We start from the raw sequence: 21,494 nt of genomic DNA, 5'->3' as shown, positions 1-21,494 counted from the left end.
AGGTCTCTTCCACTCTCTCTCTCCCTCTCTCTTTCTCTCTCTCTCTTTCTGTCACCATCTCTCTAACTCCCTGGTGGTGGTGCTGCTGCAGGCTGGAACTTCTTGGGCAGGAGAAACCCCTCTTAATATTCACACTCATGCCTCTGTGCTGTTCTTTGCAATCTACTTAAGAGCTTGCACTCTCCCCTCTTTCCTCTCCAGCTCCTGCTCTCTGTTGCCATGTCCTCTCTCCTTCCTATCTCTGTTTTCTGCAGTCTCTAGACATTGGAACAAGCTGGCCAAGGAGAAAACAGGCAGGGAAAAGAGTTTGAAAGAAAGAATGTCACCGAATGGAGACAGATGTAGAGACAGGATTGTACCACATTGTGTGTTAGCACAGAAATGTGTCTTTTATGCGGTGTCCAAAGTGGCATCACTGTCCCAAAAGTTTAAAACAAAAGGAGACAAAGCACTGGAAATGTTGGAAACAGAGCAAGTCTCTAAGGGAGTAAGGGTGACAAGAGGTGGTTGCAAAAAGGAAAGCGAGGTGGAAGGAGAGTAAAGATATGAAAGAAAGAGCCAGAGGGAAAGGCCAGGATGAAGAAAAAACATGCTGCCTAAGCACTTTTGGGGCCAGGTGCTGCAGCACTCGAAGCCTCCCTCGTGTCCCAGCAGGACGTGGGGGCCAGACAGGGCGATACCGAGGAGATCTCCTTCACCTCTGTGGCAATTTTATTAACAATACTCACACCTCCAACCAGCAGCATAGAAAGAGACTCATAAATCGCTCTCCACTATCCAGTAATATCTCTGAGAAACTGGATTTAGAATCTCCATGTATGCTCAGGCGCTGCATAGCCAGCGGCCATTAAAGGCAAGGTGAGTGGTTATATTGAAGTTGAGCCGTAATAGGAAACCTTTAAAGCTGTAATATCAGGCTGACCTTCCCCTTTAAGGCTCTATCTCCTGGCCGCTCAGGCTTTATTATTGTTAATGGATTGTTCTGGCTTGTGCCAAGCATGGAGATTTACTGCCCTGATCGAGGAAATCCTTCTGTGGAATTAAGAATGGTTAAGTTTACAAGGTCTGTTCTGGTCTGGTGCTACTATGGTCCCTCCTTAAGGGTCCATGAAATCTCCCCCTTCCATTGATGTATGCCTGTGTGTACACACGACTAGCTGTTGCAAAAGCTATTATTGTTCCTTGTGCTGTTGCCATTTGTAATTCGAGGTAATGTATACGATAATCAGCTCCTTATTTTTGTAATTTTGGCCACCTTTTCTATCACTTATGATGACATTGTACCCACCAAAGTAATTGCTGAGATTTGAAAACTTTGTGACATTGCTACAACGCACTTTATCAAGATTATCTAAACCTTATTTAGAGGTAAACCAATCAAGAGCGCAACAGAAATATCAATAAAATCCCTCTTTGCACATGAAAACTGTGTGCAAGTTGGCCTGTCTGACTTCTTTTTAGCAATGAAGCCTTGTTTCCAAATCTCTAAATAAGGTGAAATAAACTTGGTGACTACAATATTTGTATTACTGATAGGAATGATGTCCAAAACATATAAGGCACACCCAAATTGTAATAAAATTGTTTAAGTCACATTGGTGCTTTTCTCTCATGAATACTGATGGATAAAAGTTCGCTCTGTCATTCCTTTGATACTTTCCCCATAGTTCTGAATTTATATAAGGGTGGGTGTTGAGGAAGTGTGTTTTTTTCCGCTTTTTAACACTGTCCATGTTGACTTACTGTCTGCTAAATGGACATCTCTGGACATTCCTCTGTTATCAAACTCAGATGTTCCTCTGCGGAGGGCCCCAGGACTGTTTCTGTTTCTCACACAGGCAACAAATAGCCCTTTGTAGATGTGTATTGTGCATGTTATGTGTTCTCACTGTGTTTGTATATGTTTCTGTGTTCAGATTCATGCGTGCATATTCAAATGTATGCATTTTAAAGCAGGAACACATACATACTGTATTTGTGTGCTGACATAGTCTGTGTCAGTGTGTGTGTGTCTGTGTTTGTGTCTGTGTATGTCATGTTGGTGGTATTTCCCCAGAGCCCCTTGCTATGCAGGGCAGCTTCTTCATCCATCGTGCTTTGACAGCTCAGCGGCACCCCCTGGGGGGCCTTTGCCACACACAACACAGCAGGATTGTGTGTGTGTGTGTGTGTGTGTGTGTATGCGTGTGTGTGTGCATGCACGTGCATGAGTATGCTTGTGTGACAGCCATGACTACTACACTGTGTGAGCCTTGACACATACACACACGCACAAACCACATAAGCACAGATATAGTCATGCACCACTAACTTTGACCTGAATGGAATGTCAACATCCATATAATGCTAATGAAATGCTTTTTTCCACCATTTAGCGTTTGAAACATAGCCCACAAACACACACAAAGTAGCTGTGCTAGCACACACACGCCTACACACATGCACCACAACACTCTCAACATACATGCATGCACATACACATGCACACACTCTTACTCACCAATCCTGTCAAGCCCATATCTGACAAGCCTCTGCATTTCCAGCTTAGCCACTCAATCACACTGTGTCAAGAGATGTGTGTGTGGGTGTGTGTGTGTGTGTGGTAGGGGTTGGTCTTGTTATAGTTGCCCTCCTCCACTGAGGTGTGTCCAGTGGCAATACAAAAGGATATTGAGTTGTAACCTTGCTGTCCAATACCAGGAAGTAAATATCTTGTTGTCAGGTGCTGGGCCATCTGTTAAATTCAACTGACCATGGAAAAATAAACGGAAAGGAAGTCATATTGGCAGAAAGTTAACGTTGAGTTGCCGATAACGCAACGTCACAGAGAGGAGGAACATACAGAGCAGAAGATTGTGGAGATGGCCAACAGATGGCAGTTAATGGCGCCATAGACAGCTTCCATACACTTCCTGTATGAATTTTAATGTAATAACTTGTAATACTAACTTCCTTGTGATTACATGAGATGTTGAGTTGATGTACAGTGTGGGGAGATGATAGCAGATGGCAGCTAATGATACTTAAACAGCTTCCCTATTCTTACTGTTGTGTTTTTAATGAAATATGTCTAATTTTAAAGTGGTTTGTTGTGGTCTGTGTTATTTATATACAATATATGGTTTAATGCACTTGTGAGTCATGTTACTATTACTCAGAGTCAGCACTTTCAGTATGCAAGGTGTTATATCAGTGTAGTGATCAGACATCCTTTATAACCGTAACATAGTAAGAGTATTAAACATGACAGACGCTGTTATATTCTTTATAAGCAGTAAGACACACCACTGGAAAAAAGAAAGTGCTTGCCAGGAACTTGAATTGAATACTTGTCCGTGTATTCCAGCAAGTTCTACAGAAACAAGTACTACGGCACTCGCATATAGATGCATCTAATCAGCTATCCAGGTCAGGTTTGTTTGGTGAGGCCTGGTTGATATGAGAGGTGCGTAGCTTTCGTCCAACAAGCCAGTCACTGAAGCCTGCTCCAGCCGCTCTGCTCTGCCCACGTCTGATTGTGATTCAGAGAGAGGGACATGATCGATAGCCCTGATGGAGCACTACAGCTGTTTAGCTATTCTGTGCAATGCGGCAGGCGCTCTCCCTGTCGCTGTTGCCGGCTGTGAGTGTGCATACAATCGCACACAGATACAAAGTCATTCACATGCTCCACACACGCACATGGGTAAAATACATGTATGCCAAAATACACATAGGTGTGTGTATGTGTTTTCACCTATGGACATAGACTCATATACTTGCATGCAACAATGCACATACACAGATATACTGTGCATGCATCTAAAAGTACATAGGCTACACACACACACAGATAGATGAACTTATAGACTCATGTAGACACAAACTCCTTTCTGAGAAATGGTCAACTTTGTAGTTGGAGGTGAGAATAAAGAGTTATCCTTGTTTTTCAGTGGATGTGGATTTACTCAATACACAAAATAAATGAAATTTATGAAATGTTACTACAGCAATAAACCATACTGAAGTGAGCCCAACAGGGACGCATTATGATTTACACTGCAACCCTGAGCTCTGGGAAAGTCAAAGGAAGCGCAGATAAAAAGTGATTTAATCCGCTGGCTCCACTGAGCCTTGCTGATTAAAGCCCTTCGTCCCACAATGCATTAAACAGCTTAGAGATGACACCCTATGGTAAATGTAATTTGAACCGGAGATACATTAGCTATTGCTTGGTTTTGGCAGGTGAGTAATCTCATGTACATCCCATATTGTGCGTCTTCCATGGCAGAAAGGAAATTGATAACATTTGATACACTGTATATGCTGTGTTGCTCAGGTGAATTGCTGCTCTTTGTGGGATTTAACTTAATTTCATTGTCAACAATCGAACAACAGCTAAATAAACAAGAAGGTGCGTTTTCAGACGGGCTAGATACAGGTAGTGTTGAGCGTTGCCAAATGACAGCACCAGACTTTGATGAATCCAGCATTCTCATGAATGTCTAACTGTGCAAACATAGATTCAGCCCAGACTGAATGTGCAGTAACACTGGAGATTCTTCTTTTTCACTTCCGTTGTTGTTGCTCACTCCGTTGTCCTGCTGCCAATATGGCAGCAGAGCTGAGAGTCAGCTCCAATATTGTCCAATAGATGCTGGATAAATAATGGAAACCACATCAGGAAGCAGCCACAGTGGCCCTGGGAGATGGAACCAAACGGAAACATGCAACATGTACAAGATTTCCTGCTAGTTTTTTATATTTTAGTTTTTTACAATACTCTGGCGTTTCTCTCTCTAACCTTATCTGTTTTTGTAATATCTTTTCAAACCACAGTGACTGTCTCTGTCTGTCCTCACTCACACTCCTTCAGTTCAAAACTACTACTATTCTAGTGTATATAAATTAAAAAGTTTATTTAGGCCTACAGTAAAAGCCATATTCTTCATGGAGACTTGTGGGAAGCGTCAGTGCTTTTGTCATGTAAAGCGCTCCACCCCCATATGAATGTGACTGCATTTGAAAACACCAAATCAAATCAAACCAACCACTCAAATCCCCTTTTTTCTGATTTACTTCCCTGATCTGTCAGAGATCCAGATGACACCCAGGCTTTGTAGAACCACCGCAGCTTTCAGGCTTATGCCAGACAGAGTTCACAGGGGCCACTATTTGGCAAGACCCCCTTTAAACAAAACACAGCATAGACCAGAAGACAGTAGTTCTGAACCCCAAGTGTTGGCCCGCCGACACATCCCATCATTATTTGCAGAACACAAGGCCTATGCCACTGAGGGTGGGGGAGCTGCTGCTGCTGGGGTGCTGTTGCAGAAAAAGATTCCCTCCCTGTTGGCATCCTCACCAAGGCAACGGTGCCAAGATAGCAGAGACAGCCCACGGTATTAAAATGTCCCTCGCTGAATTAAGGCAAGTCCCAAATCACTTGGTAAGTCACAAAAAGCCCTTCTGAAACTGTCAGTCATACTTGAGTAATCCATGTTAATTTCTGCAATCCCTCCCACATTCCCCTGGCTAATAACTGGCCTGTCAGCAGGCCCATTTCTCTCCCCTATGGCGAGTAGATTTAACGTGCAGCCAAGTAGGTTGGTGGCTTGGCTGTCAGTGTGTCTCAGACATGGCTGCCTCTCCGCGCATGCCAAGGCTGTTTTTTTCCCATGATGCATCTGTGTGTCATGTTTGGGTGCTGATCTGTGAATTGTTTATATCTAATGTTTTCCTTTCTCTTTTTTGACAGAAATGAAAGGTCAAATCTATTATGTATTGATAATTCATTTACTGCTGCTGTCACCCAGTGTAAACTAGCCATATTTCTGTCTCTGTGATACACAATGACAATCAGACAGCTTTTCAATATACACTGCCACAGATAATAATTAGCCACCAAACCTCCCTTTCAAATGCACTTCTCAGGATATTGCATCGTAATGAAATCTGTCCTCTGTGCATGAACCTTCCACCCCCCACCCCTGACTTCACCCGCCTCCCATTAGAGGTAGGACACACAGGAAGTTATTATTGGCATCCCCAGTAAATCAGACAGCTTCCTGAAAAAGGATCAATTTCCCCCGATGCACTTTCTCATTATAACCTTATCTCGCCCACAGACAATAATCTGGATTTGTCACGCTTTGTTTGTTTTGCCACTGAACTGTATCAATCATGAGCGAAGCCAACGGTTAGCACAGAGAGGAGGAGGAGAAGAGAGAAGCAGCTCTGAGTGGATCTGTCACTGAAATATAAAGTATTCACCTGCTGCAGTCCCCTTCCACAAAAAATAATATAAGCCCTTTGATTGGCTTCAAAGTTTGTTTAGGCAGAGGAGAGGAGCTCTGGCTCCTGGAGGGGTTTAGGCAGGAACGATTGACTTTGCTCTCCACTCAACCACATCTAATGTAGAGAGAGACAGAATGAAGGAGAGTTACCATGAGAAAGAGATACATAACGAGGGAGAGTAATAGAGAGAAATATAGCTGGAGTGCGATGGAAAGAAATAGATTAGGAGCTGAGGAAATGTGACAGGAATAAGAGAGGGTGATAAAAGAGAACAGATGGAAAAGGGCAGAGAGGGGAAGAAAATGATGGGGGGCGTAGGGAAGCAGAAGAGAGAAAGTGAAAGTTGGATCAACCCATGCTTTGGGAAGGTTAAATTTGAGTGAAGTTTAGGTTGCTGCATCTGCAGCAGATGAGATGAAAGGATGACATTGACTGTTCGACCGCTTCCTGAGCTTGACCCTCGTGACCCCGGCCCAGCTGTCCACCATGTTGATCCCCTTCTATCTTTCTCCCTCTCAACCTGCTCACATCTCTCCTTGTGCTTTTTGTTGTCCTTCCTTTTATGCTCTCTCTCATCCGTCCCTCCCTCTCTTATCTTCCCTGCCGCCACTGTCTTTCATCCCTCACTTTCTCTGCTCGTCCTCCCCTCCTCTCTGCTCGCTATTCTACACATCGCACACATTCCTGCTCATCCCTCTCTAATACTCATCTATGTTACTGGATATAGCTGAGTGCACGCAATATTAGTGTGAGCAAAATAAGCACCTGAGGCTGCTTTCATTGATGAAGAACATTTTTCCTCTTCTCTTTGTTTGACATGTGTTCAGCCTGTTCATTGATGTGTTCTCCTTTCTTTTGTGCTGTGGATTCAGTCACGGTGTGGACAGGTGACAGTTACAACAGTAACACGAGTTTTTTCATTTAGTTATCAATTATTTATCTATGGAAGTGGACCATTAACAAGGTTTGGTTCAGAAATCTAATCAGGGCTTGTTGCAAAAATGCTCTTGAATGTAAAATGTCCATGAATTTATAATACACCCAGTAATTAAGAATACATTCTCTCGCATTTGGCCTCATTGCAAAACAAGCTTTTTCATGGACCCCAGATGATTAATCCTAATTACTTTGGTGATCCCCTGACTTGACATTTGTCATTTGTTTGGTTTGTCATCAAATTTGAAGACATTTATGGTCCCCAGAAGATGAATTGTAATAACTTGTGTGATCACTTAACTAAGGGGCATTATTGGTTGGGGTGTGTTGTTTCAGGTGCTGGTGAGACAATGTAATACAAGGCCAGTTTGATGAGCAATCATTTTATCTTTTGTTGTGATGATCGCAAGGTAAACTGTAGAAATATGGCATTCATGTTACAAAGTAATCGACCAGGAATGTGCGCTTACATTTATTTGATTGACCGATGCACTGCCTTGCCAAATGACGCTGTTTGCCACAGGCCTGCGTCGGCGCCCCCACTGACCCAACGCAACAGTTCCATTCAAATAAATGGTGAATGGGGTTGTGTTTTTTTCATGCAGTGTTGTTCTTTGTCTGAACACTGCCTAAGTACAGCCTCACAGAGCTGCTAGAGTGGACTTGTCAAGTCTTTTGGGGTAAATCTGAATTATCGTCCTCTGTTAGGCCTGATACAGAGTTTCCAGTAGATGTGAAGTGCAGGATTGGGATTTCTAATACAGCAAACACAATGGAAATGTACAGTATTATTTCGTACAATACATCACGTAAGTATAGAAGTCACACTCATCTGTTATTGAGCAAAGTCGTACTATTTTTTGTTTCTGCTAACATCTAGGTCTGCCCAGTGAAACACAGTTGGGGACCAAGTGTTGAATGTCTTGTACAGTAGTTGAATTTGGTTTCTTATAAATCTTCCCTGTGAATTTTATTTTGGCAAGCTCAGGAATCACGCTGCCAACTTTGCAGTCATAAGCAAAAACCTCTAGGTTTTTCTTTTTATACTTCTCCCTGGATCCATCTGGGCTCTCCACCACTCTCAGGAATGAAGTCTTGAGATGCGCACGTTATCTTCAAGGATCCCGAGATTCCAGGTGCCATCAGTCAACTTAATCTAATGCAGGACCTGAGGCAATGCATTTCTTTTGCAAAGAATAATATTCAGCCTCAGCAGATACAGTAGGTCACTGAGCTCATAGCCTTTCGGCCAGCCTGCCTGTCCTCTAGAATGAAGATTAAGTTTGCTGAGGAGGATAATCATGCTCAAAGGTCTCTGTGGTATGCAAGCAATTCAGCAGGCTTGCTTTCTGTGGTTCACTGGTCGACTCCTCTCTATCTCCTGCCCCTTTCATTAGATAGCATATCACAACACATGAGTTTGATTAATTACAGCTTTCTATTTTTTCCACTCTAGCGTGTTTTTAAGCATGTTTTAAGGTATACATTTGAAAGTGAACAGAAATAGTGAGGTATAGCCAGGTCATCTGCCTGACCAGAACTGACCTCAAGACTGATTGTATCCTCTGTGTGCTTGCGTCAGAGAAGCAGGTAAAAAAAACAAAGCAGGCATCAGTTACACCCGGCCACGTCACTGTCACCATCCCAGGACACAGAGGGCAGTGAGATAAATCTAGCTGCTGCCCCCAAAATAGAGCACGGGCCTCCATTAGAACAGGACGCAGGCTGTGTGGGAACAAGCAGAGGTCACTGTGGTCAGCAGAGTTATTTCTGTAGCGCCACCGGACCTCCAGGAGTTGACGCCTATTCATTCATCCGAATGCCTGCCAGCAGGGTAGGGGACACACACAGAGACACAAAAAAATGTGTACACACCTACGTGCTCTGCCAATGGACGATCAGTAGGAGTGGGACGTGTTCCATTTGGTGAAAGTTACTGTGATGATGTCCAAGTTGCTAATGTTTTTGTCACCTGGGGCTATTTGTGTCTTTTTCTTTGTATATGAATGTATTTATATGAAAGCTGCCTGCTGGTGTATGAGCTGAAGGGCGATGGAAACACACCTGGTTCCGAGTGACCTCATGTCTCAGACACACTGCCTCTCTGTCTGTCGTTTTCTTTTGCTGGCAATACAGCACATCATGGCTATTGGATCACACTTGTGGTTTATTTCTGCTGCTTTTGCTCAGCTTATATAGATGATTTACAGTAGCTTACAGACATGGATGCACACTTTTTGCCATTGCAAAAACACAGACGACGCACAAAAGGAAAACACACCAGCACGCCAACAGAATGATTTCTTACAGTCTCCTCTTCCTTCCTTTGTTCTTTGAGCCTCTCTCACTCTCTTTCTCTGTCTTCCTCTCATACATCCACACACACACACACACAAATACACACACATCAATAGTCCATTAGGAGTGTGTTGCTTTCATTACCTCCAGCTTGGCCCTGAGACAGCCTTCAGAGTGGAGTACGGCAGAGCAGAGTTGGCCAGGATTGCAGTATATATTGAGAGAAGTCTGGTAATTGCCAGCTCTCTGTTCTCTCTATCCTGTGCGTCAGGTGGAAAGTATGAATCTGTGGTATCTGGGGACCACCCCTGCTGCGCTGCACCGCATCTTGCTACAACTGTCTGTCCCCCCACTGGGCACAAGTAATAGGGGGAAAACAGAGAGCTTAAAGGCCCCAGAGAGTCCAACAACTGCCACTCTAACAATACACACCGCCATGGGAATTAAAAAAAATCAGGCAGCCACACTTACAGCAGAGAGGTACCTAAAGATATACCCTTCTTAGAAATCTCACTTTTCAGGTTTTGCTTGCTACAGAGTAGTAAGTGTTGTTACTGTAGTACAGCTTCCCAATGTGGAATGTTTTGTTTGTCTTGTTTCACCTGCCTGAATGCAGAATGAAAGGTCAAGCAACAATACATTTGAGAGGTCCTTAAACATTTTAAAATACTGTAAAGGTTCAAGTAAAAGCTGACTCCCACATAAATGCGTAATATAATAATATTGAATAATAATAAAGAGGTTGTTGAATCACTTAGGAAATAAATGGCAGTCCCTACATTTAAGGGAACTAATCAGAATCTCAATTAAAGTTTTTGCTTGTATTGTAACACTGTGGAGTGTAAAATACTTTGACTAGAAATTAAAGCAATCAGTCGCCATATTCTTGTTGACCTTGAATATCTGTTTGAGGTAATGTTAGATACAAAAAAGGCAAACACAGGCCATCAAGCTCAGTGATCGAAACCCCATATTGGCAGTTTTATTGTACTGTTGCAAGGTTAGTTATTTGTGTAACGGCACTCAGAAAGCATTGCATTCACAAGCTATACTGTTAGCATTGACTATTCCTGTACCTGCAATGGGTAGATTTGTGTAGATCCCTTTATTATACATTGTTGTGTTCATATTTTGTTTAATACTGGTTTGGTGCCCTTTTTACCCCTTCACCATTTTACCCTTATCTTTTATTTGCAGTTGTGTTAGTTTTAACTTTAGCTAATTCAACCACCCTGCACAAATAAAGGCTGAATGAATTAATGGAAAATTAGTTCCAGACAAGTCAAGACAAACACTAAGCAAACATGGCCATTATGAAAAGGATGAAGTAAATTTTGGTGTTTCTTCCATTAAAACCGGACTCCAAAATGTTGGCTGCTGAGTGAAAATTTAGAAAACAGCCAGTTCTTGCAACTGCAATGTGCTAATAATATGAAAAAATCAAGAAAATAAAATGCAAGTAGCTTGAGGTTTTTGAACCTAAAGGATGCTGAGGTTGGAGCTGCCAGGCAGGAGGTCTAGAAGACCAAAGAGGAGATTTATGGATGTAGTGAGAGAGGACATGAAGTTAATTGGTGTGAGTGAAGAGGATGCAGAGGACAGGGTTAGATGGAGGCACATGATTCGCTGTGGCGACCCCTGAAAGGGAACAGCCGAAAGGAAAAGAAGAAGCTTTAGGTTTTTGAACAAAGATTGCTTATCTTCCTTACGTCCTTGTTAATCATACCTGCTGTATGTGCTACATAAGAGTATATAATAGTGTTTTTTAATTTGTGGCCTTCACCAGCTCTTAGCATTTCCAAAGGTGTTGACTTAATGGCCTCTTTGCTGCAGCAGTCTTCCAAATAGCAGTGATGTGGTTATGATAATACTACCACTAGGTTTTCCCATTCACCAGGCCTTATCCTGATCCTCTTACACATAGACACATGGATTTATGAATTACCTTGAGCTAGTCATATCTCTCTTTTAGCCCTAGACGTAATCTCGCCACAGATGCATCCAGATCAATTTTTCAGGATGTCTTATTTGTGGAGTGAGTAGCAGGTTTGCCGCAGCGGGGGTTGGTGTGAGGGGTGTTTGTGGGGGGGGGGGTGCAGTCAGAGTGTATCCAATTTCAGGCTGCAAAGCAAATGGCCTTGGAGATCAAGGATTATACAGCAGATTTCTAAGTCGAGCTGATATTGATTTGCTGTGCCCCTGGTGAACTCCACGTTGTACCGTCTCCATGTAAGCTTTTAAATGTTGCTACCTTAATGGCCCCCCTCGTCAGTATCGCACCCTGATCTATAAGGCCACAACAACTGACCCTTATAAATATGGCCTTTTATTTTTCTAGATTTCACTGGATATTCCATGGACCAGTAATTCAGTGGAAAGTGTGTATGGGTTTTTTTTGTTCAGGATAAGGAATCTTTTAGTTACAGGGTTGTAGCTGGTCCTATTGGATGGATTAAAATATCAGAATTAGCTTCCCTTAACACTTATAAAGAGGAAAAATACTGTAAGCACTTTACAGAGTTTCAGAGATTTTGACAGCTTATTGTGTTTCACTGTAATGCACTTTCTGGCGAGCAGAGCTGGGAAAGCAAGATCTCACCTACTATGCAAAGGGAGTGTTCAATGCATACATTAGACAATACCGCTATACTTTATGTAGTCAGAATTTAAGTCCGTTTTTTACAGAAATGGGACTACTTTTTTATATCTGCTCATGAGGATAATCGTCAGATATTTACTCTTTTGTTGGTATTCTGGCTGTCCTCATCTCAGTAAATTTGTATTGTTAAAGCCTCTCCAGAGTACAGCTGGTACTTATGAATGACCGCCCTGATGCTGAATTTTTCCATAGAAACTTTATGTTTGAAATTACGATCCTTTTCAGTTCTGTGCAGCAGGGGCATTAATCACTAGAGTTTTCATCAGTTCTAATGCGTTTTGATGTGCTGTCCCATACTGAGCAGCACTCTTGGCACCCCTCTGTGACTTCACGGCCTCCATCTCCTTCGCCAGTATGAGGCACAGAATTAAAAGTTTGTTGTCCTGCCATTTAGCCATCAGTTCTGCAACTTCCGCTTCTCTCCAATGTTTTCTTTCTCTCCATCACACTTTCTTTCACACCCTTTCTCTCTCTTTTTCACTCTCACATGCATGCACATTGTAAAGTAGTGAACACTGTACAGTCACATATTTGAAGTTTGGTAATTGCTTTTGGAAAAGCTGAGAAAAGAACATCGCTTCAAAGTCTAATTATTCAACAATCACCCCCCCCCCCCGGCAAAAGGGGGTTGAGATGTGTGTTGGGATCTGGTTAACTCATCAGATAGGCCCATTATGGGGTAAAATCAACAGTGGAGAGTGTTAGATGTGTGCTAGCAAGGGGAGAGCGTGTCCAAATCCTCTCAGTTCGCACAGCCATTACAAACAAGAGTGGATTAGCCAGCAGCCCCCTGCTGGGACAGTGAATGGATGAAAATGGGAAAGATGACGGAGGCCGCTTCTCTCCAGCATTATCTAAATAACAGGCCGGGGAATTCAATAAGTACCGGCCTCATCAGACCTCATCAGCTCCCCCCAATTAGGCTGCACATCATGGCGGCTGGCAGGCTGGTTGCCGTTGGTGACAGATGAGAGCCGGCATGGCGATGTGCTTGTCTCTGCAGCAGCGCTGTGTTGCCTCACATTCCTGACATTGTTTAAGTGAAGGCATTGGTGTGCGCGCGGGGGGGGGGTTGTCTTTGTATCTACTAATTTACAGTCCACACTAACACTCAGGCCCACTTATAGCGTACTCTTCTGTCCTTGATGCTGCATTGATGAGTCCCTGATAGCCGGCCTCAGCTTCAAGTAAGAAGGAGTTACCTTCACCACGCTGGTGCTTGTGAACCCTAGTGATATCGATATTGTGTGTCAATATCTCTCCCCTCCCACATTACCTCCTTGCGTTTCCCCAAGGGTCAGGACATGTAGAGAAAAAACACGGCTCCCCCAAATCGTTTGGGGCCCATTAATGCAGACTGAGAAAAACAAAGCCTTTTTATCACTTCTGAGATGTTTAGGCAAGGATTTACTCAAAGTTGTTCTCCACAGGTCAACCGTTCTCTCTGTTTATCGCTCTGATATCACTCTCTCAAAGGGATGAAGGAGCTAGTATAAATAATGCTGAAGAGTTTGCTAAGTGTGTATTTTTTCCCAAGAGAGGAATGTGCTATCAAACCACCTTCATACTTTGTTTTGTTTGTCTTTTTTTCTTTGGAACAGTGGGAAGACTGAGAGAGAAACAGTAGTGAACTGACACAGGAAGGAAGTGGGGTCAGATTTTGACCAGAGATTGTTCTAATTATCTCTATAATTATTTTAAGGCATTCCTGCCTCAACAATTGACACCCTATTGACCAGTTTAAACTTAATATGAAGGAGTCAGAGTAAACCCTCTAACACTGATGATACATGCCAGAAGCAGTAGACATATACAGTACATTGCAGACACGTAATGATGCTGTGCACATAGATTGCAAAAGATTGGCTGCTTTGTATTTTTTTAATTAGTTTTATTACCCTGACGAGTTAAGCCAGGAAATATTGCAATTTTCTTGGAAAACAGTTGATATATTCAGTGTGCACAAAAAAGATGACACTTTGTTGTCAGCAACTTTTTTGGAAAGACAGAAGAAAATTAGTGTCAACGCTGCTTGAGAACAAAGAGAATACCTAAGAAATTAATGAATTATGAGCCTTGGGAATGTCTGATGCACTGTTTGAAGTTCAGAACTACAGGGGTCTGTCAGACAAAGCGCAAATGAGAGCGTTATCCATCTAACTTTGTACCTAACTTTGGCTTTTTAGTCTTATGTAGGTGGCTACACGGCAAATCTTAAATTAACCAGCCAGTTCATCTGTGCCTACTCATGTTATCTGTGTTTATGAGAGCACCAGAAGACTATAGAGATTACGTATAATATTGTACAGACATTTTGGCCATGTGTTATTCACAAAAGATGTCTGATGAAGGTCGTCCCAACAAACATAGCTCTAAATATACGTACCGTTACATGTTGACACTGTGCAGGAGTTTACACCTGTTTGTCTCATACAGGTGTGAGATTAATTTTCAGTTTAGCAAGAACAAGCATCACGAAATGTTTCATAAAATGATCTGCTTCTACTTTCTATCTAATTTGAAGGCAGAATAAGACAAAAGGTTAAAAGGTGTAAATGTAGCACAAATGACAACACATTATGTCTAACAATAACACTCTAACACATGATCATTTGGGTTAGTAGCAGCAAAGCAAAAAGCAATGGTAGTGTCTTAAAATAGCTGAAGACTGTGAGAAAACAAGGTAAAAGAGACGGATGTGGATGAGAGTAATGGATAGGATTTTTATGAGGGAGGATAGCAGAAAAATAGTGCAGACCTTCCTGTGCTGTCTTTGGTTTTGTGTCTATGTCTGTGAGTGTTTGTGTGTAAAAGAGTGTGTGTGTGGCTGCTCTTTTGAAAGTGAAAGAGCAAAGAGAGCTGCACCTGCAGCTTCTATCAACCAGTGGAAAGCTCCTTTCAGCACAGCTTTAATTACAGTGTCTGCAGCTTTGCTTGGCTCAGACAGGCTGGTCTCCACGCAGCCAACCAAGTCCTCTCACACATAGCTGCCTTCCTCTGCCACAGGGTTGCCTGATCCCTAATCAGCCGCGGTGCCAGTCTTCATCGATCCCCAATCAGTTACAGTAAAGGGGACGCTATGGAACCCCCCTCGCACACCCCCTCCACCCCTTCTCCACTTATTAGTCAGGTGCCCCGCTTTCATTGATCATAAATCAACGTCACTGGCAGCACTGATCGTCAATCATCCCCAGTGACGACATTGATCTGGCTGCTCCCTCAGCTATAGGCCTGCCCTAAGCCCTCGGCCCACATTGCAGCCCGGCTGTGGCGTATTGATCCCCCTCAGATACAGTATTGAGAGCTCTTTATTGATAATTCATTTATTGTGCTGTAATTTCATTTTCTTTCCTGTCCATACCGTTGTTACTGGAAGCCCCTACGGTGCAAACCTAGTTAACAAACACACAGCCTTTTGTATGCTTCACCATGCTACTCCAACTGATGAACTGGCTTTCTTGTATTTGCAGCTTGAAGCATATTTTCCGCCTCTGTTCAAATGTCATTATCAATTTGCGGTCAATGGTAGCCTAAAGGTTAGATATCCCTACTTATAACAAGAAAATCATATGTTTAAAACCTTGGACCATCTGGGAAATTCTATGAGAGGCAAGGTACTATTTAGCAAGACACGGAACATCCAATTTGTCTTTTGAGTTTCTGGCCAACAATAGAGGACTGTTTGTAATGTGCTCTGTGAATTTGTGTAACTCTATGAATGTCAAGCAGTGCAGTGCTGGAAAACACCATGCATGCTCAGCAAAATCTCCTCTTGATAAATAAACCTAAATGATTTTGCTGTAACATTATGTGGAAGCTGTGTAAAGCTGAGTAAGAGGCTAAAATATGTATTCAAGTCCAAATGCTCGATGTAAATAATGAAGCCTTCACGATATACTAAAACCATGGTTATAGAACATGGACTACATTGCATCTTCTAAGGTGAACTTGCAGAGCTCAAAACTGATTTATTCTGATTCTGATACAGTGTCATATATACCGAGAAATATTTGCTGTAGGTCTGGTGGATGGGCAGTTCTGTTGAATTACAAAGCGCCCATCTGTATGATTCATCTCTATAGATGGGAGGTTTCATGGGTCACTGGAGGCGTTGGCAGTGTTATAATACTCTGCTAACAGGGACAGAGCTAGCTTCACTGTCTGCCCACACAGGCAGTGACACCGACAGTGGCAGCAGAGGTCAACCCCCACAGGCAAAGTACAGCAACAGCTGCTCTTAAGTCTGTCTGCCACAGCCAAAACTGTTTGCCATGAAAGGAAAGCTCCACAGGCAAGGACCAGTTTTATGCCACAAGGCCAAAGAGAAGCGATGAAGGCTTATGAATTAACTCTTAGTATTTCTTGTTGCTGTCTGATGGAGGTGTCTTTCTTTTAAAGTTTTAAAGTTTCATGGGAAAATTGGTTATTGCAACATTACTCCATTGCAGATACACTGCATTGCAATGCAATATTTTCATACATTTTTGTTACTTTTGTATTGATAATGAAATGGCAGCATCAACAAAAAAGCCTTTTGTATTTGCAATTTTGCATGACTGACACAATTTCACCAATGTGAATTTGGATTAAGAATTTTTTATACTACAATCCATGATCCATTAATTTTTTCTCTGTACGTCATAGAAAGGGGGTCTCTGGACATCTGCCCATAGTGAGCGGCAACATAAATTCAATGTGTCAAGATTTTTGTGCTCATCCAAGGCACATACATGAGTTAGTGTAATGTGGACTTGAATCGGAGATTGTGTCATGGTTGAGAACCACCTCAAATGTCAGTATCTTTGTTATTTTCCTGTTTTGAAAACGAATGTTCTACTCTCTCCAGTCCAATCGGATCGGCAGCTATGTTTTATTTTCACAAACTGTGAAACATGAGAAATAAGACAATTCAACAATATAGCATAATAGAACTTAACCTTTGTCTACATTACCAGCTTATGTTCAACAATGTGTTTAGGCTTATGTATGTGATGTATAGTACTTTATGAAGATTCTCAGTCAGCTGGGTCATAGTATAAGTGTTACTGTAAGTCCAAGACATCATCAATTCGGTGATGAAGAAGTGATGAAGACCTAAAGATGTGTCTCCAAACCAGACAGCAAGTCCACTTGGCTCACCGCTTGTACAGTAGATTTGTCTGTGACGTATGACTCCAGCGCCTGTTGCACATTGTAGTGTTTTCTTAGCTGGGATCTTATTTTGAATCCACTCTACAAATAGTGTTTTCACTATACATACTATACTCTTACAATTCTGAAGCAACCACAATGCGGCCACTTGTAATTCCCACCCTGGCCAGCTGTGTAAAGCAGCCACTGCAGAGAGACCTACTGCAGCAACAAGGATGTTGGCAGTGTGGAGCAGCATGTGTGGGTTTAGCATTAGAAACATCTGCCACTGCCACTTTAAAATTGCAGCTGACTACAGGAACCAGCGACACTCAGTTATGCCATTTGGAATGAATGCGGTGAGGACTGTCTGCCTGTATAAATGTATTTTTTTAATATATGGATGGAGGATTGTGAGTCGTTCATTAGAGTTGGCAAACACACATACACTAACTTCTACTCACTCGATCACCTCTGTCTACTCTGTTGTTTTTAGTTCTTTGTTTACTCACCATGGTAACCCTAGCGTCGGGAATGTGGAATTAGCTGATTAAGCTAAAATGAAGTTCTCGTTTAACTGGTACCTCAGAGCTTGACTCACAGGAGTTGGCTAGAAGCTGTTTGGCGCAGCACTTGCTGCTCTCACATTTACTGTAAGAGCAGATTAATTCAGAGTCAGTACTCGAAGGCGCAATCATATTCATCTGCTAAAATAATTACAGCTCTGTATATACTGTATGCAGAATCTTCTTCACCTTTTCTGTTGGATCATTTCACATCGATGTCTGCGTATTCCCGGACTAGACACAAAAACATGCATATGTCGCTTTTCTAAGTATTCCCACTCCCATAAGATTGTCTCAGTCAATTGTAGTTACCTGCTGCGTTTTAGACTGACTGTATGCCAGACACATGGAGCTTATTACATCCATAAGCTTTATTTGTCTGAATCTGGTCTGAGATCAGTGTCAGCTCAGTGGTGATAGGTATGTAGGTAGGTAGGTAGGTAGATAGATAGATAGATAGATAGATAGATAGATAGATAGATAGATAGATAGATAGATAGATAGATAGATAGATAGATAGATAGATAGATAGAAAAAAACAAGCAAGAAAGAGATGTGGAGACAGATAGACAGGAGATAACCACGACAGAGAGAGATGCGATCAAGGGAGATGGACGGAGAGAGTGAGACGGATTAGCATGTCAGAGACTCCCTACATAACATTACTCTTGTTAAGTGCACAATAACTCATCGATCAGGCTTCTACCACCCACATCCAGGGCTCTTCCCTCCACTTCCCTTCCCGTAATCCATAATATCATCTCAGGCCTGTGCCGGCTGGCGTGCTGCAGGAGCCCTCTATGGGAAAGTCTGAGCAAGGGCTGATCAATAGCCATAGAGCATGTGTAGTGGATGTATCATGAGAAGCAAGGTGTTGACATCCGTTTCCCTATACTAATCTCACTCACTCATCTATATAATATGGATCAGAAGGGGGAAAACTGGACTGCGCCTGTCACTTCTACCATTGCTGAATCTCTCTCTCCTCTGTCTCTTTCTGTCACTGTCGCCCCATGTCTTTTTGTCTCTCAATGCCACTGTATCTGTCTCTCCATCTATCTCCCTCTCTTTTTCCCCTCTGTCTCGCTCTTTGCCGTGCTGTCCTCTCAGCGCCCACTCCATTTATCAGGCCGTGTCATTGAGCCATGTGTGCCGTCCCTGTCAGCAAAACGACTGGCAGACTGTCTTCATTTCCACGCTGAAGGATGCGAGGCCAGCGTGGCAGTTGTGAGAGCTATCGACTGGGATCCATCAAAGCCCTCCCTGTAGGAAAGCTGCTGCCGCCTGCCTTCCTGGTTGGCAGCCATTCTGATCTTGTCCGGTTTACTCTGAAAATGGCGACATATATGCTGTAATTTTGGTCCAAGTCCTTTCTCATTTATCCTGTCCACCTGTCATATGTTTTTCTATCATAACTACTCTTCTGTTTTTCTCCATTGTTATCTATTTCTAGAACACTGTCCCTTTCTCTTCATGTATCTGTCTGTGTCTTTCCATGTCTCTCTCTTTCACTCTTACTCTATTTTCTCTCTTTTTCCCATAAAACACAGCCTCCTCAGTCTGGGCAGACAGGTCAAGCTGGCTGATGGGAATCAGACAGTTGTTGATCCAATTAGAGATCCCCTCGAGCAGCGTCAGAGTACAGCAGAATTCCAATAAAATATTGTCCTCTTTCTTTCTTTTCCCTATTCTCTCCAAACATGTCCTTGCAGTAAAACAGCGAGGCACCCAAATGACTTTTCAGAGAGGCTTAGCTCATGGAACTTCAAGCCAAGAACCTGAAGGAACCTTTAACCAAGTTGTTATTGAGAAGTGGAAAGCTTCCTTTCACTGAAGCTTCTCAGAGTGACATATTTTGGTGCAAGTGGCTGAACAGTTCCCTCTGTTCGCCCTCTGTGGGGCTTTGCACACACCGAAATCAAAGCAAGGCCAGCCCAGTTCGACTCCAAGCCCTTGTGAGAGGCCTCTTTTGTAACTGTCTTGATGGTGTAGAACTGGCTGTTTCACTAAGCAAAATCTTCTGCAGCTCGGGGGCATTCCTGCATTGATTTCACCATTCAGGCCAGATGTACAGTCAAATTCTCAGCAGCGAATGAATGTATGACGTGCTGACATCCATGTATTATAATACACGGGCTGATTTGCATTCATGGATCAAGATGTTATTCAGCTGGCCTTGTGAGACCATCCGGAGCACGCAAGCTCTCTTTGTCTACAGATCCCAGAAAGAAAAGGAATGGTGATATTTGATGTTCTCGGTGCGCTGGCTGTTATTCTGCAGACAAAGGGTTGATTTCCCCCAGATGCTGGCCCATAGGAAACATTGGTAACAGCAATAATTACTTATGCACGCAGCGCTAATAAGTGCAACTTGCAACAGGCTTCAATTTAAATGGCTATTGTAATTGCACCGTCTCATACAGAAGTACATCTGCATGCACTTACTGGGTGGTAATGTGTTTATTGATGAGCAGAAAGCCATGACTATCTCTTCAGAGCCAAATGCACAGTCTGGAGTATGATTGAGCCGAGGCAAATGAGGCTAGCAGCACAGACATCTTACTCTCTCTAAACTGTCTTGCACTGCCCCTCTTGCTTTTGTGTGTATGAGTGTGGTTGGTCTTAGTGTGCACACTCCAAGGTACACATGCATGTGCGTATGTCTGCGGTCACCCCTCATTAACGTGTTTACCAGTTCCTACGGCAACCCACATAAAAAACAATTAGGAGTTCCCATGGAGCACCTTGTTAGCGGTACTTGTTGACCTCTGACCAAAAGCACTTTGTCTTTTTCCCATGATTTAGGCTCATTAAAGGGCAGGTAATTGGTTCATAACTGAACTTTTTTTTCAAGCGACCCCCTACAACACATATTCTGGAGCTGCAGCCAGTGTGAAATGTGTTTTACTTGGAGCTTGTGACCTAAAGACGCAGCATCAGCAAGCTAGCATGTACAGCCAGTGGCCTAGTTTATTCTGGGCTGTGCCAGTGATGACGTTGTGTGCTGAGAGGTCTAAGAAAGGTTTTTAGGCTGGCAGCAGTTTGTATTATGTGTGTGTATGTGTCTGTGGGTATTTCCGTGTGTTTTCAAGGGTTATAGCAGAGAGACTTTAAGGTTAGAAGAAGGGTGTGTGTGAGTCGGGGCTACAGAGGGTGAGTGTGATCATAGAGTGGGTGGGGTGGTGTAAGGCTGTTGATCTTGGGCTGGAGTCTTAAACAAATTGGCTAGTTCGCTGTGGGAACTGGGGATGTAGTCACAGGGGTAACGTCAGCCGCTCTGTGTCAGATTCTCCAAATCTCTCCGATAGCTAATTATCTCCCAGACTGCCAGAGGAGAGGTTTGGAAGAGTTTTTGTTGTTTTTCCTCTGCAGCATCTCTCTCACTCTCCCTTCCTGGCAACATTCTCCTGGGCTGACTCTGAAAAGTTTGGTCCCATAGTAGACCCTAAAGCCACATAAACACACTCAAACACTTTTTTTTCTATAAAAGTTTGTTTGCATGTGTTTGGCCCTATAGTATCCCTTGAGCAGCATAACACACACACACACACACACACACACACACACACACACACACACACACACCATTTTTGTTAGTGCCACAGCCCTCTGCTCATTTACATCTCAGA

The 21,494-nt window shown here is 42.9% G+C and overlaps 1 protein-coding gene across 5 annotated transcripts in view; it reads left to right on the top strand.

Moving 5' to 3' along the window:
• Positions 1-21,494, top strand: part of rbms3 (RNA binding motif, single stranded interacting protein) — a 287,297-nt gene that overhangs the window by 211,504 nt on the left and 54,299 nt on the right. The window lies entirely within an intron of this gene.

Source organism: Siniperca chuatsi, linkage group LG17, assembly GCF_020085105.1.
Source record: "Siniperca chuatsi isolate FFG_IHB_CAS linkage group LG17, ASM2008510v1, whole genome shotgun sequence".
Lineage (NCBI taxonomy): Eukaryota > Metazoa > Chordata > Actinopteri > Centrarchiformes > Sinipercidae > Siniperca > Siniperca chuatsi.
The sequence above is the reverse complement of the archived record's forward strand: the minus strand, read 5'-3'. Positions and strand labels throughout refer to the sequence as shown.